Source organism: Vombatus ursinus, unplaced genomic scaffold (assembly GCF_900497805.2).
Source record: "Vombatus ursinus unplaced genomic scaffold, bare-nosed wombat genome assembly UNPS02014805.1, whole genome shotgun sequence".
NCBI classification, from domain to species: domain Eukaryota; kingdom Metazoa; phylum Chordata; class Mammalia; order Diprotodontia; family Vombatidae; genus Vombatus; species Vombatus ursinus.
Genome location: NW_020954583.1, coordinates 10,614,051 through 10,629,483, shown reverse-complemented (window position 1 = coordinate 10,629,483; position 15,433 = coordinate 10,614,051).

The window sequence follows — 15,433 nt, the reverse complement described above, 5'->3', positions numbered from 1 at the left end:
TGATGTACAAGGGGTTTATACCCCAATTCCCAAAATGTAAGCATTCATATTGAATATTTAATAATTGGATCTTGTAAGTAGCAGCAAGCTGGTTCCAGCATATTTCTGATTAGTTGAGATATGTATTATTAAAAAGAACATCTATATTGATGAAGCAGCTAGATGCCCCTGTGGATAAAGTGCTAGAACTGAAAGGAAATTGTGAGTTTAAATATGATTTCAGACATTTACTTGCTACATGACCTTGAGAAAATCACTTAACCCTTTTCTATTTTCTCATATGTAAAACAGAGATCACAATAGCTCCCAGTATTGTTGTGAGGATAAAATGAGATAATATTTATAAGATACTTTACAAATAATAAAACACTATATAAATGCTAGCTATTATTATTATTTAAAGATTCATAATATCATGATCATGAGAATTTGAAGACATGACTACATTGATGATGAAGTCTTGTATATTATATAAATTAGAATTTAATCCTTATAAAAGTATTTAAAACACACTTGTGCTAAAACTTATAAAAATGTTCCTTTTTATTAATATATAAGAGGAATAATCATCCATACCTGCTGCATAATACTGACCAGACTTTTCACTCTTCTGTAAAGAAGACCAAAACAAAGTGCTGCTTTTTTTTTACTTTTTAGCTTAGTTGTTGCAGTATACAATTAAGTAAGTATATATGATCATAATTTAGCTTGGGACCACACATGGAGAATGCTTCCAGATGATTATAAACATTGATTCTACAAAAATAGAGGTTTACTTAAGTAAATTGATCATTACAGACTATTTAGCATCAAATATGAATCTCTACTAGACTTCCTTTCCACCAAACTGAAGTCTCACCTGTTGAAAATATGCCCTTGCTTTTTTTTTTTTTGTTACTTTTGGTACTATTACTTTTTGTTTTGACATCTCTTCTTCTTTTACATTTTGAATAGTAAGTGAATTACTCTTCTATGAATATAGTATCACCATATCACCTTTAGAAATAAACACAGAGGGGGGCAGCTAGGTGGCACAGTGGATAGATTACCAGTTTGGAGAAAGGAGGACCTGAGTTCAAATCTGGCCTCAGACCAGACACTTGATACTTACTAGCTGTGTGACCCTGGGCAAGTCACTTAACTTCTATTGCCTCACCAAATAAATAAATAAATAAATAAATAAATAAATGAATGAATGAATGAATGAATAAATAAATAAATAAATGAATGAATGAATGAATAAATAAATAAATAAATAAAATTAACACAGAGGAGATATATAGAGGGCTTTCACACTTCAAGTTTACTGAGCTGACCTCTGATGTGTCTTCCAACTCCAGAGTCTTAAATTTTTTTAATCCTAGCTTGCAGTCTTATTGTAATGGAATTTATTTAAGGATAACTGAGAGATCGCACAATTTCAGTTTTTGCCTCCCAAATTAAGTAAATGTGTATATTTTATCAACATTGAAATGTGAGCATATCCCCATGAGCTAATATGATATAAATTTAATCGGGTAAAAAGTATCCTTCAATATTAACAGTATAATGAGCACATTTAGATGATATCTATTCCTTGCAGATTTGTTCATATGAACATTTTCATAAATCAAGTACTAGGAATAACCCAATTTTTGTAAGCCAAGGTAGAGTAAAAATTACCTGAAGTTCATCTCCAAAATCTCCAAATACAAATAACTGGTTTTCTTTAGGAACAAAAAATAAACTATATTCTCAAGGAAGGAAAAGAGTTATACAGATTGAAAGAGGTACTGGTGCTTGTTGTTCTGTCACTGTTCTGGGAAGATAGATAATAATTACCTAATTTTGGACCAATTTTCAGAATAAATTACAGAATGAAGCTGTCAATTCCTTTTCCTGGTGTATCAAAAGCCACTATTTGCTGTGTTCCATGACACCAAGTTTTAATGACAGACAGATGCTAGATCCTATATTAGAGAGTCCCTTCCAGAATTCTAATTTCCTTGATCCTTTGTTCATGGTGGCCAGTTGTCTGTTGTTTGGTTAGGAATTAGCTCTGTGATTATTTTTTTAAAAATTGTAAGCTGGCTTAGGCCACACATGTGGCTCAGGTACATTTCAACAGCATTGCCTAGTGCTATATAATTAGTGTCTAGGATTCTGCACACTCACTCACACTTTTTTTTTTAAATAGCATTTTATTTTTCCCCAATTACATGTCAAGACAATTTTTATCATTCATTTTTGAAAGATTTTGAGTTCCAAAATTTTTCTCCCTCTCTCCCTCCCCTCCCTTCTTCTGAAAAATGGTAGGCAATTTGATATCTTAGACATGTGCTATCATGTAAAATATATTTCAGTATTAGTCACAGTTGTGAAAGAAGAATGGATCAAAAGGAAAAAAATGAAAAAGAATAAAGTAACTGAAAAAAAATGCTTTGATCTGCATTCAGAGTCCATCAGTTCTTTATCTGGATGTGGATAGTAGCTTCTTGTGAGTCCTTTGTACTTTTATTAGACCATTGTGTTGCTGAGAAGAGCTGACTTATTCAGAGCTGGTCATCACACAATGTTGCTGATACTGAGTACAATGTTTTCCTGGTTGCGCTCATTTCACTTTGCATCAGTTCATATAAGCCTTTCCAGTGTTTCTGAAATCTGCAATTTCATCATTAGTTATTGCATAAGAGTATTCCATTACAGTCATATACCACAACTTGTTCAGCCATTCCCCAATTGATGGGCATCCTCTCATTTTCAAATATTTTTCCACCATGAAAAAGGGCTGCTATACATATTTTTGCACATGTAGGTCCTTTTCTCATTTTTTAAAATAATCTCTTTGGGATACAGATCTAGTAATGGTATTGCTGGATCAAAGGGTATGCAGAGTTTGGTTGCCCTTGGGCATAGTTCTAAATTGCTCTCCAGAATGGTTGGATCAGTCCACAACTTCACCAACAGTAAATTAGTGTCCCAATTTTCCCACACTCTCTCCAACATTTATAATTTTCCTTTTTTGTCATATTAGCCAACTGAGAGGTGTGACGTGGTAACTCAGAGTTGTTTTGAATTTTCATTTCTCTAATCAAAAGTGGTTTAAAGCACTTCTTCATATGCTTATAGTTATCTTTGATTCCTTCATGTGAAAACTGCCTGTTCATATAATATGATCATTTATCAGTTGGGGAATGGCTTGTATTCTTATATTTGATTCAATTATCTACATATATGAGAAATAAGGCCTTTCTCAGAGACACTTGCCATAAAGATTGTTTCCCAGCTTTCTATTTTCCTTCTAATGTTGGTTGCATTGGCTTTGTTTGTAGAAAAGCTTTTTATTTTAATATAATAAAAATTATCTATTTTACATTTCATAATGCTTTCTATCTCTTGCTTGGCAATGAATTCTTCCCTTCACCATAGATCTGACAGGTAGATTATCCCTTGCTCTTCTAATTTGCTTATGGTGTCACTTTTTATGAATAAATCATTCACCCATTTTGATCTAATCTTGGAATATGGTATGAGATGTTGGTCTATCTATACTCAGTTTGTGTCCTATTGTTTTCCAGTTTTCCCAGCAATTTTTGTCAAATAGTGAGTTCTTATCCCAAAATCTGGGGTCTTTGGGTTTATAAACACCAAATTACTATGGTCATTGACTACTGTGTCTTGTGTACCTAATCTATTCCACTGATCCACCATTCTATTTCTTAGCTAGTACCAGATAGTTTTTTTTTTTTATGATTACTGCTTTATGATATAGTTTGATATCTGGTATGGGTGGGCCACCTTCCTTTGCATTTTTTTCATTAATTCCCTTGATATTCTTGACCTTTTGTTCTTCCAGATGAATTTTGTTATTATTTTATCTACAACTATAAAGTAATTTTTTTGGTAGTTTGATTGGTATGGCACTGAATAAATAAATTATTTTAGGCAGAATTGTCATTTTTTTATACTGGCTTGGCCTGCCTGTGACCAACTGATATTTTCCTAATTGTTTAGATCTGACTTTATTGGTGTGAAAAGTGTTTTGTATTTGTGTTCATATAGTTCCTGGGTTTGTCCTGGCAGGGAGATTGCTAAATATTTTACATTGTTTACATTTATTTTAAATGGAATTTCACTTTCTTTCTCTTTCTGATCAGTTTTATTGCTAATATATAGAAATGCTGATGATTTATGTGGGTTTGTCTTATATCCTGCAACTTTGCTAAAGTTATTATTTCAAGTAGTTTTTTAGTTGATACTCTAGGGTTTTCTAAGTATACCATCATATCCACAAAGAGTGATACTTTTCTCCCCCTCATTGCCTATTCTAATTCCTTCAATTTCTTTTTCTTCTAGTATTGCTATAGCTAACATTTCTAATACTCCCTAATAGAAGGATGAGTGAAAAACACTTTAGAAATATCTATTCTTGCCTCCCTGCAAGCCACTTCTAGACCTATGTGGGTCTACATGAAGAAATCAGCATAGACACACACCACACCACACATCTTTCACATATGTGTATGCACATATATGTGATCATTTATGTAATTACATATTTTCTATCTATATATACAAATATATTATTTATTAGTAATACAAATATATAATATGATTATACATATAATTCATATTATGTATTGATTATATATATACATATATGTTTGTATGTATATGGAGGGAGGATACATTCTCTAATTCAAATTTATACTTCTTTATGCATTCTTGTCTTGTCCTATGTTTGTCCATGTTTCCTTATAAATTCTCCATAGAAGATTTCCATGTAAGACCTTCCTTTTGTTGTTTTGGAATCTTAGAAGTATCAGTATTAGGACAACCTAAATTAGGAAAACATGGCATATATATGTACATATATATGTTTGTATATGTATATCTATATATATGCACATATATACATATGTACTATAAACATTATATATGTATATATGTATATATATGTGTATGTGTGTGTGTGTGTGTGTGGTTTAACTCCTAAAATGACTAGAGACCATAATTTCAAATTTTTAAAAATTTACAAATTGAATCCCCATAATAAAATAGATGAAACAAAATATTGACATTTATAAATATTTAAATAGTAATTCATCTGCCTTCAAATAATACAGTATATCTGAGGGAGAAAAGTCCCCCTTTCTTCCTACCTCACACAAAACACTTCATTTAGTGTTGGGGGAATAGACATAAATTTATTTTGCATAAATGCATATATGGTACTATTATATGTATATAAATAATACTATGTATGTATATATATTTATATGTAATATATACATATACTATATAACATTAATCACTGTATATAATATATACACACATATTTATATAGGTGTGTTTCATGGATAAAAAACTATATACTTTATTTTTTATTTGTTTTTCATTTTATGGAAAATTTTAATATCACTTATATTTTCCTGTATATCCTCTTCCTCTCATTTCCAGAGATGTACCCATTATAATAAGGAGTGAATGAGAAAAACTAACCAACATATTAGCAAAGTCAGAAATTATATGCAGCATTGCATACTTACATCTCCCCTTTCCTTCTGTTCTCTTTTACATAGAAAGGAGGGGAAATGTTTCTCCTGTCTGTTCTTTGAGCCATTATCATTTACTGTATTTAATTTTATTTCTCTTATTCTTTTTATTTATGTTGTTCTTTCCTTGTGTGTATTGTTTTTCTAATTTTTGCTTTCTTCACTTTGTATAAGATCATTTAAGTCTTCGCAGTGCTTTTCTGTGGGGCAGCTAGGTGGCTCAGTGCATAAATTGCCTGGCTTGAAGTCAGGAAAACTCATTTCCCTGAATTAAAATCTGGCCTCAGTCACAGCTAGTAATCTATGTGACCCTGGGCAAGTCATTTAACTCTGTTTGCCTCAGTTTCTTCATCTGTAAAATGTGATGGAGAAGGAAATGACAAATCATTCCAATATCTTTGCCAAGAAAACCCCAGATGGAGTCACAAAGAGTCAGACACAACTTAAAAATGAACAACAAAATGCTTCTCTGTATTAATGTAATCCTCATTTCTTACAGCATTCATTCTAAGCCTTTTTGTAGTTATTCATAGGTGAACCCTGCTGTTAAAAGTAAAATTAGGCAGTATGATAAGATTAATATTGTATTGGGGTCTGAGAGTTGAATAGCCCATGGTAATGGTAATAGGAGGGCGATCTCTAGGTCAAACAGTAGAAATGTAATAGTGATTAAGAAAAATTTTAATGAAAATGGTAATCGGGCTGAGCCTAATGGGTCAAACCTGCATTCAATATGGACTGGATTTTTCTAGATAAAGATAAAGTTGAGGTAGTCAGAAGGCGATTAAAACAATGATGGCTGACATTGAAGAATTAATAATTAGTGTAATAATAAGATTAATTATTTTTCTCTGGTTTTATCCAGAACTTAATGATTGTAAATCAGTAGTATTAATTATACTAGAAAAATATGAACCTCATCAGTAGATTGATGCGCATAGGAATAGTCATACTACATCTACAAAATGTCAGTATCAGGAGGCTGCTTCAAAGCCAAAATGGTGAGTTGATGTGAAGTGGAAATTAAATTGTCGTAGTAGGCAAACGATTAGGAATGTTGAGCCAATGATTCCATGTAAGCCGTGGAACCCTGTGGCTATGAAGAAAGTGGATCGGTAAATTCCGTCTGAAATAGTAAATGAGGATTCATAATATTCTATAGCCTGTAGAATAGTAAAATATAGGCCCAGGAGAATTGTAATTGATAGTATTTGAATTATTTGTTCGTGATTATCCTCTATTAGGCTGTGGTGGGCCCATGTAATTGATACCCCAGATTCTAATAGGACTGATGTATTTAGTAGTGGGACTTCGAGTGGCTTAAGAGGATGAATTCCGGTAGGGGGTCAACAGCTACCTAGTTCAGGGGTTAGAGCAAGGCTTGAGTGATAAAAGGCTCAAAGGAAACCAAGGAAGAAGAATATTTCTGGTAGGGTAAATAGGATCATCCCGTATAGGAGGCCTTTTTGTACTACAGGGGTATAATGTCCTTGGAATGTTCCTTCTCGTACAATATCATGTCATCATTGATATGTTGTAAGAAGCATGCATGTGAGACCAATGAGAAGTAATGAAGAGGAGTTAAAAATGGAATCATATGATGAGGCCAGATGTTAGTAAAAGTGCTGAGAGGGCGCCTGTTAATGGTCATGGGCTTGGGTTAACTATGTGATAAGCGTGTATCTGGTGGGTCATTAGGAGTTATCATGCAAGTATAGGCTTACTAGGAGTGTAAAGATGTAGGCTTGAATTACAGCTACAGCCACTTCTAGGACTGTCAGTAGGAAAAGAATGATAAATGTAGTGGTTGATACAGTTATGCTAATAGAGGATAGGGCTAGCGTTGCAGAGCCAATTAGGTGAATGAGCAGGTGGCCTGTGGTAATGTTAGCTGTTAATGGTACTGCTAGGGCTAGGGCTTGGATGAAGAGACTAATTGTTTCAATAATAATTAGTATAGGAATGAGGGGGGTGGGTGTTCCTTGTGGTAAAAAGTGTGCTAAAGATACTTTTGGTTTGTTACAGAATCCTATAATTACTGTGCCCATTCATAATGGAACGGCTATGCCGATATTTATTGAGAGTTGTGTTGTTGGGGTAAAGGAGTATGGGAGAAGACCTAGGAGATTAGTAGATGCAACGAAAAGGATAAGTGATATAAGTATAAGAGCTCAGGTTCGGCCTCGTGTGTTGTGCATAGATATCATTTGTTTTGTGATTAGTTGGATTAGTCAGATCTGTAGTGTTTAGATACGATTGGGGAGTCAGCATTTTGGGGTTGAGAGAATGATACATGGAAAGAGTATAATGATTGGCAGTGTTGTAATACCTATGATTGCAGGGGTGATGAAAGGGACAAATAGGTTTTCATTCATTTTTTATCTCAGGGTAATTGAGCTTCTGTTGGTAATTTTTTGTCATCTTGTGGGGGGATGGAGGTTACTGTTTGGTTTATTATTTTTAGTTATAGATGCAGAATAGTGAAGTTACTATTAGGGTAATGGTTAAAATAAATTATTTAAATATGTATATTTTTTATATTTTTTTATTTATATTCCATTATATTCATGTACCGCAACTTGTTTAGCCATTCTTGAATTGATGGGAAACTCCTGTTTCCAGTTTTTTTTTTTGTAATCATAAGATATGCTGATATAAGTGATGATGTTGATGATGATATTGCTGATAAAGAAGATAAATAAAAGATAGGTGGACAGAGAGATAAATGTGAGAACTTTTTTTTTTCAATCATTGATCTATTTAAGGTATATGCCTAATAATAATATCTCTGGTCAAGTAAAGGCATTTTAATCACTTTCTAAAAATTAGACATTTTAAAATACATATAGATATTTAAACCAAAGCATTCAAATCTAGCTTCCAGTATGCAGCTGCAGGTGCAGTATGCAGTATGCTTTATTTGGAATTTTATAATATCCAGATTTGTGGAATATTTTAATGTTCTCTGATGAAGTCAAAAGTGTCCTCAGGGATAGGTGGCTATTAGCAATATCTTTGACACCAACTAGAGATACTAGAATATAGCAAACATTTGGCTCATATTTAGGATCTTTGCATATCTCCATGAACTTCATGATTTTCAGTTATGCACCCAGAAATCAGCCAGCATTCTTTTTTTAAAATAGGAACTCTTTTAAAAAAATTAACATTTTTATTTATAGTTTTGAGTTCCAAATTCTATCCTTATCTCCCATATTTCTTCGCCCTTCTCTGAGATGGTAAGCAATCAGATATAGGTTATACATGTGCAATTATGTAAAATATTTCCATATTAGTTGGATACTCTGCTAGGTGCTGATGATACAGAAAAAAAAAGTTTGGTCTCAAGAACCTTTATTCTATTGGAGGAGACATATACATAAATAAGTATATACAGAATATAGAGTTTTGTAGTCTGAGTTTGACTCAGTCTGGTCCCTTGATAGTTCAGGTTTGATAGGGAATGAAGAGAAATAGTTGTAGTCCGTTCAGCAGTTAACAAAAGGAGGATTGTTTAGCCATATAATAGGTAGGATATTCAAGAAGAATACAGAATTCAATTAAGGAGAGAGACCAAGACCTCCCTCCATAAACAAATGGTCTTTTCAGCAAAGCAGGGTATGGTGGTAATGTATACCATATTTTATCCTTTATGCAATGAGAAAGAATTTATATTTTATTATCTTTTTTAAGATTTTCCTTTTCCCCCATCATTCAGAATTCTGTATTCTTTTAGTGATCTTTGTTATTATATAGTAGTTATCACATTTGTTGTTCTTTGGTGCAGCTTATTTCACACTATAGCAGTTTATTCAAATCTTTCCATGTATCTCTCAATTTCTACTATTCTTTATTTCTTATCATGCAGTAATATTCTACTAAGTTTATATACCATAGATTTTGTAATTTATTTCCTAATTGATGAGTACCCACTTTGTGTTCAGTTCTTTCCTCCCACAAAGAGCCCTGCTATGGATATCTTTATATCTATTCAAACTTTGTTTTTGACCCTGCTAGGAATACATAAACTTTTAAATATGATTTTTCTATAGCACTTTGATAGGCACACAATTGATTGAGAAGTGCTTCAGATATAAGATCCTGTTAAGTATAAGTATATTTGCTGATTACAATCATTTTGATGAATTAAAAATGTAAACTTAGAGACTCTTTTCTTAAAAAGAGTCTCATGCAAATGTTAAGATAATGTGGGTCTTTGATAAATGCCATTCAATTCAATGATTATTAACATCAAGAAAGATTAAAAAAAAAGATGTGTGCTCACCAAAGATGTTTTCCACTGTGACAGAAGTTATCCTAATTAGAATTCAAAGACAAAGCAGATCGATAAGGTCTTTCCAATATTCCTTTGTGGAATATATTATAATGACTGAATTAAACCCAGCAATACTTCATGACTTCCTCAATGAGATTCAATCGACCAATTGACAAAAAACAAAAACAGAACAAAAACAAAAGCAAAAAAAACCCCAACTAAATAGATGAAAAATGCCTACTGTCTTATTGGATGACTTATTCACTGCATTAGTACATCATTACATGTATCTGAGATATGCAATGCAGATGTACAATGTAGGTTAGGTATAGAACTAGATAGGAAGAAGCAATTAGGCTAGATTTCACTTAAGAAAATATTCATTGCTTTCAATGATCTAAACCTACTTTGTGGTACCAAACAAAGGTTTTAACAAAAATAATGTCCCATTAATGTATGGTTGAGAATTTGAATATGCCAATCTTCAAAGAATCAAGTTTACACATGATAATGGAGAGATATGAGGCAGATACAATGAAACTGTACATTTTGTGCAAAAGTGACCTTTATACAAGAAATAACATAAAAGATACCATTGGAAAAATATATGATCATAAAAGGAGATAGGTTGATTATATGCCAAGAGTGATGAATAATATAGAAGGAAAGTCCAAATGTTGTACTGGTATCCATTACATGTAAAGAAGGCCTCTTACATACTAGAAAGACCTTTTATGGAAAATATGTGCACAGGTAAAGACAAGAATAGGTTGCAATCTGAACCAATGGATGGAGTACTTACATTGATGAGACCTCAGATCCATTGAAATATTAAAGTATTAGAAGTAACCATAGATGGCATGCTCATAAAGTTTCCAAATGCTAGAAAGGCAGAGTCAAATATAGTGTAGTGAGATGAGTACTGAACTTGGAACCAGGGGAACATGGGTTTGAATTAACACTCACTAGCTGTGTGATGACTGGAAAGTCATTTAATCTCCTTATGGCTCACTTCATCCATATCTCAAAAGGCAATCCCTCTTTCCCAGTGTTGTTGTGAGTATCTAAAAAATTTATATAGATATAGATATAGATATAGTTGGAGGTGTCTGTCTGTCTATCAAGAGACACTGAAAGAGTTTGATAACTTTAAAGCACTGTGTAATGATACCTCATATTTGTTAAATTCTTTATGGTTTTCCTGTTACTTTCCTTACTATGTGCCTCTCTTACCTCATTTTATAAATGAGAAAATGGAAACTTCAAGAAGGTAAGTCTTTTGCTTGTGGTCACAGTTAGTATGTGAGGTGGGATATGAACCTAGGTCTCCTGACATCAAATCTACTGCTCTAGCCACTAGACCTCTCAAGCTCGGCTATTATTATTATTATTATTATTGTTATTATTATTATACTTTGGATAGTAAAAGCTGAGTCCAAAAAAAGATTTTGATAGTTTATAACATAGGGTTGAGTCAAATCAGATTAAATGTAGCTGAGATGAATGTAAAGTAACAGCATAGGATTCAGAGCTGGGAGGGACAATAGAAATGGTCCAACCTTCCCATTTTGTCAATGAGGAGACTGAGTCTCAAAAAGGTCATATATGTGGAAATAGGAGAGTCAGAATTTGAACCCAGATCCTCTGAATACAATTCTAGAACTCTTGCCACATTCCACAACCACCTCAGACTTTCTTAAAGACATGAGCCATACAGATACGCACCATCTGAAGCAAAACTACACAATACATCATATGGAAAATATCTAAGTGTGTTTCTCACTTGAAAGCTCAATATTTATGATGAGACTACCAAAAATAAAACCTTGATCTTATCATGACTTAAGAGGTGTAATGTCCAGGACAAGGGAAGCAATAGTCATATATCATGTTCTATTTTGCTTAGAGCACATCTAAAAAATTTTGGCCAATTCTGGGTGTCAGATTTAAGAAGGAAAATGATAAACTAGTGCAAGTCCAGATATGGTGACCAGGATTGTGAGTGAATTGTAGATTACAACATAGGAAGATAGATTGAAGTAATGTAAATATTTATCCTGTCAAAGAGAAGACTTGAGGGAAGCATGGCTACGGTTTTCATGTATTTGATATACGGTCACATAGAAAAGTGATTAAAGATCTATATATCTATAGGGGGCCAAGTTAATGGCAATGGCTAGAAGTTTCATAGCACAATATTTTGGTGGAAAGTGAGATGCTTCCTAGTGATTAGAGTTGTAAGAAAATGGGTAAGTATGTTTCCAGTCACATCAGTGGAGCCTAGAAAACCAGTGGTCAGAAAGATGAAAGAGAAAATTCCTGTTCAGTTATCAACTAGAATCAGGGATGTCAAAACAGAAGGCCAGATTAAAATCTATTTGGGAAATGTTTTTAAAATAAATAAAAATAAAATGTAGATAATGTTAATTTGTGGTTTTCTAAGTCATTATGTGGCCCACAGGGATCCATTTCTATTTGAGTTTGACACTATGATACTTGATAAACTTTGAGGTCCTTTCTAACTCAGAGATTATTGGATTTTTATTGAAATTCCCTGGGGTGTTACAATACTCTGCCTTCTGTAGAAGGTGAATAAATGTTTACTGAATGAAAATCAGTAAAAATACAGTAATATGGTACAATATATTTTAATATATGCAATATGACAAAGTAGTACAATATACTTGAGTAAGTAAATTTTGGTCCTATGGCTAGAGTGTAAATTGTTATTAGAAATCAATATACAACAATTTAATGTTCTGCCAGGGATGTGCTATAATTAAATATGACTTGATCTATTAACATGTTAAAATGAACAATTCCTTATTAATGGAGTTTATGCTTATTATAATTTTTAAAAATCCTTATTTACTTATGTATGTGAATTTTACCATATGTATAGACATCCATGATTGAGTGTTTTACTAGTATTTTATGTAAATATTAAGTTTGCCATTTGGCAACTCAGAAAGTGGAATGGAAAACAGGCATTTGTACAGGTAATCAGGTCATCTGGATCTACTTTTTTTTTCCATTATCTGGATAGTTGTTTCTTTCTCCATTTTGACTTTACAAAGAAGCTCTTTTAGGATGTTTTTTTTTAAATGATAGAACTTACAAATTCCACTCACAAATTTGGAACATATTCTGGCTATTCAACTCATAATGAACTACATTATTAGAAGTAGCATTTGGTTATGGAACATGGTTTTTAGTTGCATAATTATTTCTGTTCATTAAAACAATGAGTATATCATAATGGATAAAACATTTGAATGCCATTTATATCTACTAGTGAAGTACAAACACTAACCATAAACTGAATTCACTACACCCCATTTACAGCCAACATCCACTAAATCAATTTCTTGAATTTGACCAAAAAAAAAAAAAGAAAGGGACAAAGTTACCCAGAAGCATTCAACATCTGTGTATCTCTGAACAACCTAAAGGATATACATTCTGAAATATAATGAATGTAAGTAGATGGGACTTGACCTTTTGTGGAGTATGAATAAATTAAATGTAATTTGTTTAATGGTAAGTATTATTCTTTAATGATAAAATGAATTTTTCAGAGACAAACATAACCAGAAGAGATTCTCAAAACCAAAGGAAATCGTAACTATTTAATTTGGGACATTTAGTATGACTTTTGTAAAACCATAGAAAGTAACATAACTATGTTGTAATAATAATGATTAATGATGATAATAATAATGTTATTTCTATGGCACCTACATCCATATAATTTTTCTAAATAAGTGAAAATAATTCCTTTACGTATCACAGCTTTTTTAAAAAATTTCCACCATTTCATGGAAATCTTTCTAAATTGCATTATATAATTTCCTGACTTCTTTAGTATGTATTTTGATACAATTTTCTTTAAAAAATATTTACTTGTGTATTTCTTCATAGTTTTATTAATGCCTTTTATTTCTCAGTCTAGTCAATTTCTGATATACCTTGCCCCCACTATTGAGCCTCTCTTGTAGCATAGGAAAAAAAATAGTTAAAACAAACAAACAAACAAACAACAAGGTACTGCATTTAATAGTATATTCAACACCTATAGATCCCCTTGCTGTAAAGGAGCTCACATTGACTGTAAAGAAGACACATACATGACCAGTTTTTTGACATCAAAACTGGTCGTTTAAAATTAGAGTTCAACTACCTTTCAGTGTTGTTTTTGCTTACTTTATTGTAGTCATTTTGTATATTTCTCTCCTGGGCCTATTTACTGCATCTGTTAATATGGATATTACCATATTACTCTGAATTAATAATACATGTCATTTCTTCAAATATAATAATACTCCATTGCATTCATACACCACAATTTGTTCAGTCATTCCCTAACTGATGGGCATCTACTTCATAGTTTTTGGCTACCTCAAAGTGTTTCATGATGAATATTTTTTTTAAAAAAAAGAATGAAGAATTTACTCACATTTCTTGCACAATTCCAAACTGTTTTTCAGATTGAAATTAATCTTTTATTATTATCATCATTATTGGTATCAATGTTATTCTTATCTTTTTTTGTTAGATGTCCAGTAAAAATTATATTATTCTTGTTGTTGAGAGACACCATGTGTGGTTTTAGGGTCAACCCAAACTGAGTTCAAATTCTGCCTTTGACAATATATCCTGATGGTATAACTTTCCTTTTAGTATCCACAGTTTTATTTGCTGAATTCTCAAGGATACTTGGAGGTCCATATTTGTAGTATGGAGATTTATAATTTGTTAATTTATGAATATAGCAAATTTCTGGTATATTATTCTGTTCACTTAGTCATAACTTTCTGGGCATATAGTAGGTGGTAAAATGTTTGCCATCTGCAATATATTAACTAGTTTCTACTGTTTCTCAGCACAAGATGCATTGATTTATTAGTCCCGTTTTCTAAAGGATTTTTGTCCAGTCATTTCAGTCATGTCCAACTTTTTATGACCACATTTGTTTTTTTTTTTTCCTTTGGCAAAGATATGGGAGTGGTTTGTCATTTCCTTCTCCAGATCATTTTACAGATGAAGAATCTGAGGCAAACAGGATTAAGGGACTTGCCCAGGGTCATACAGCTAGTAAGAATTTGAGGCCAGATTTGAACTCAGGGAGATGAGTCTTCCTGATTTCAGGTTTGGCACTCTATTACTGGTCTATAATTTCTGGAAGCAATAACCCAATCCTGAATCAATATCATAAGCTCCTCCATTTGTATTAAAAAAATCCACAAGACTAATATATTTGTCTGATTTTATAAATTTACATATTATTGAATAAGTTCATGTGGGTGTTGCCAATGAAATATCTTTTATTTCTTCTTTTGGATCATAATCATTGCATAGGCTGGACTTAAACTACTTTTTCTTAATTTCAACAAATATAATAATGTATACCTGTCATCAGCCTTTACAACTGCTTTTTAAAACTTATTTTTTTTCAAGGAACTAAAATCCATCTCTTTTCCTTATTACTTTTTATACCCCGTAGTTGAAAAGAAAAGGGGAGAAAACTCCTTGGAAGAAATATGAATAGTCAAGCAAAACTGTTTGCCAAATTGGCCATGCACAAAGAAAATAAGTTTCACTGAACACTGTGTCCATCATCTCT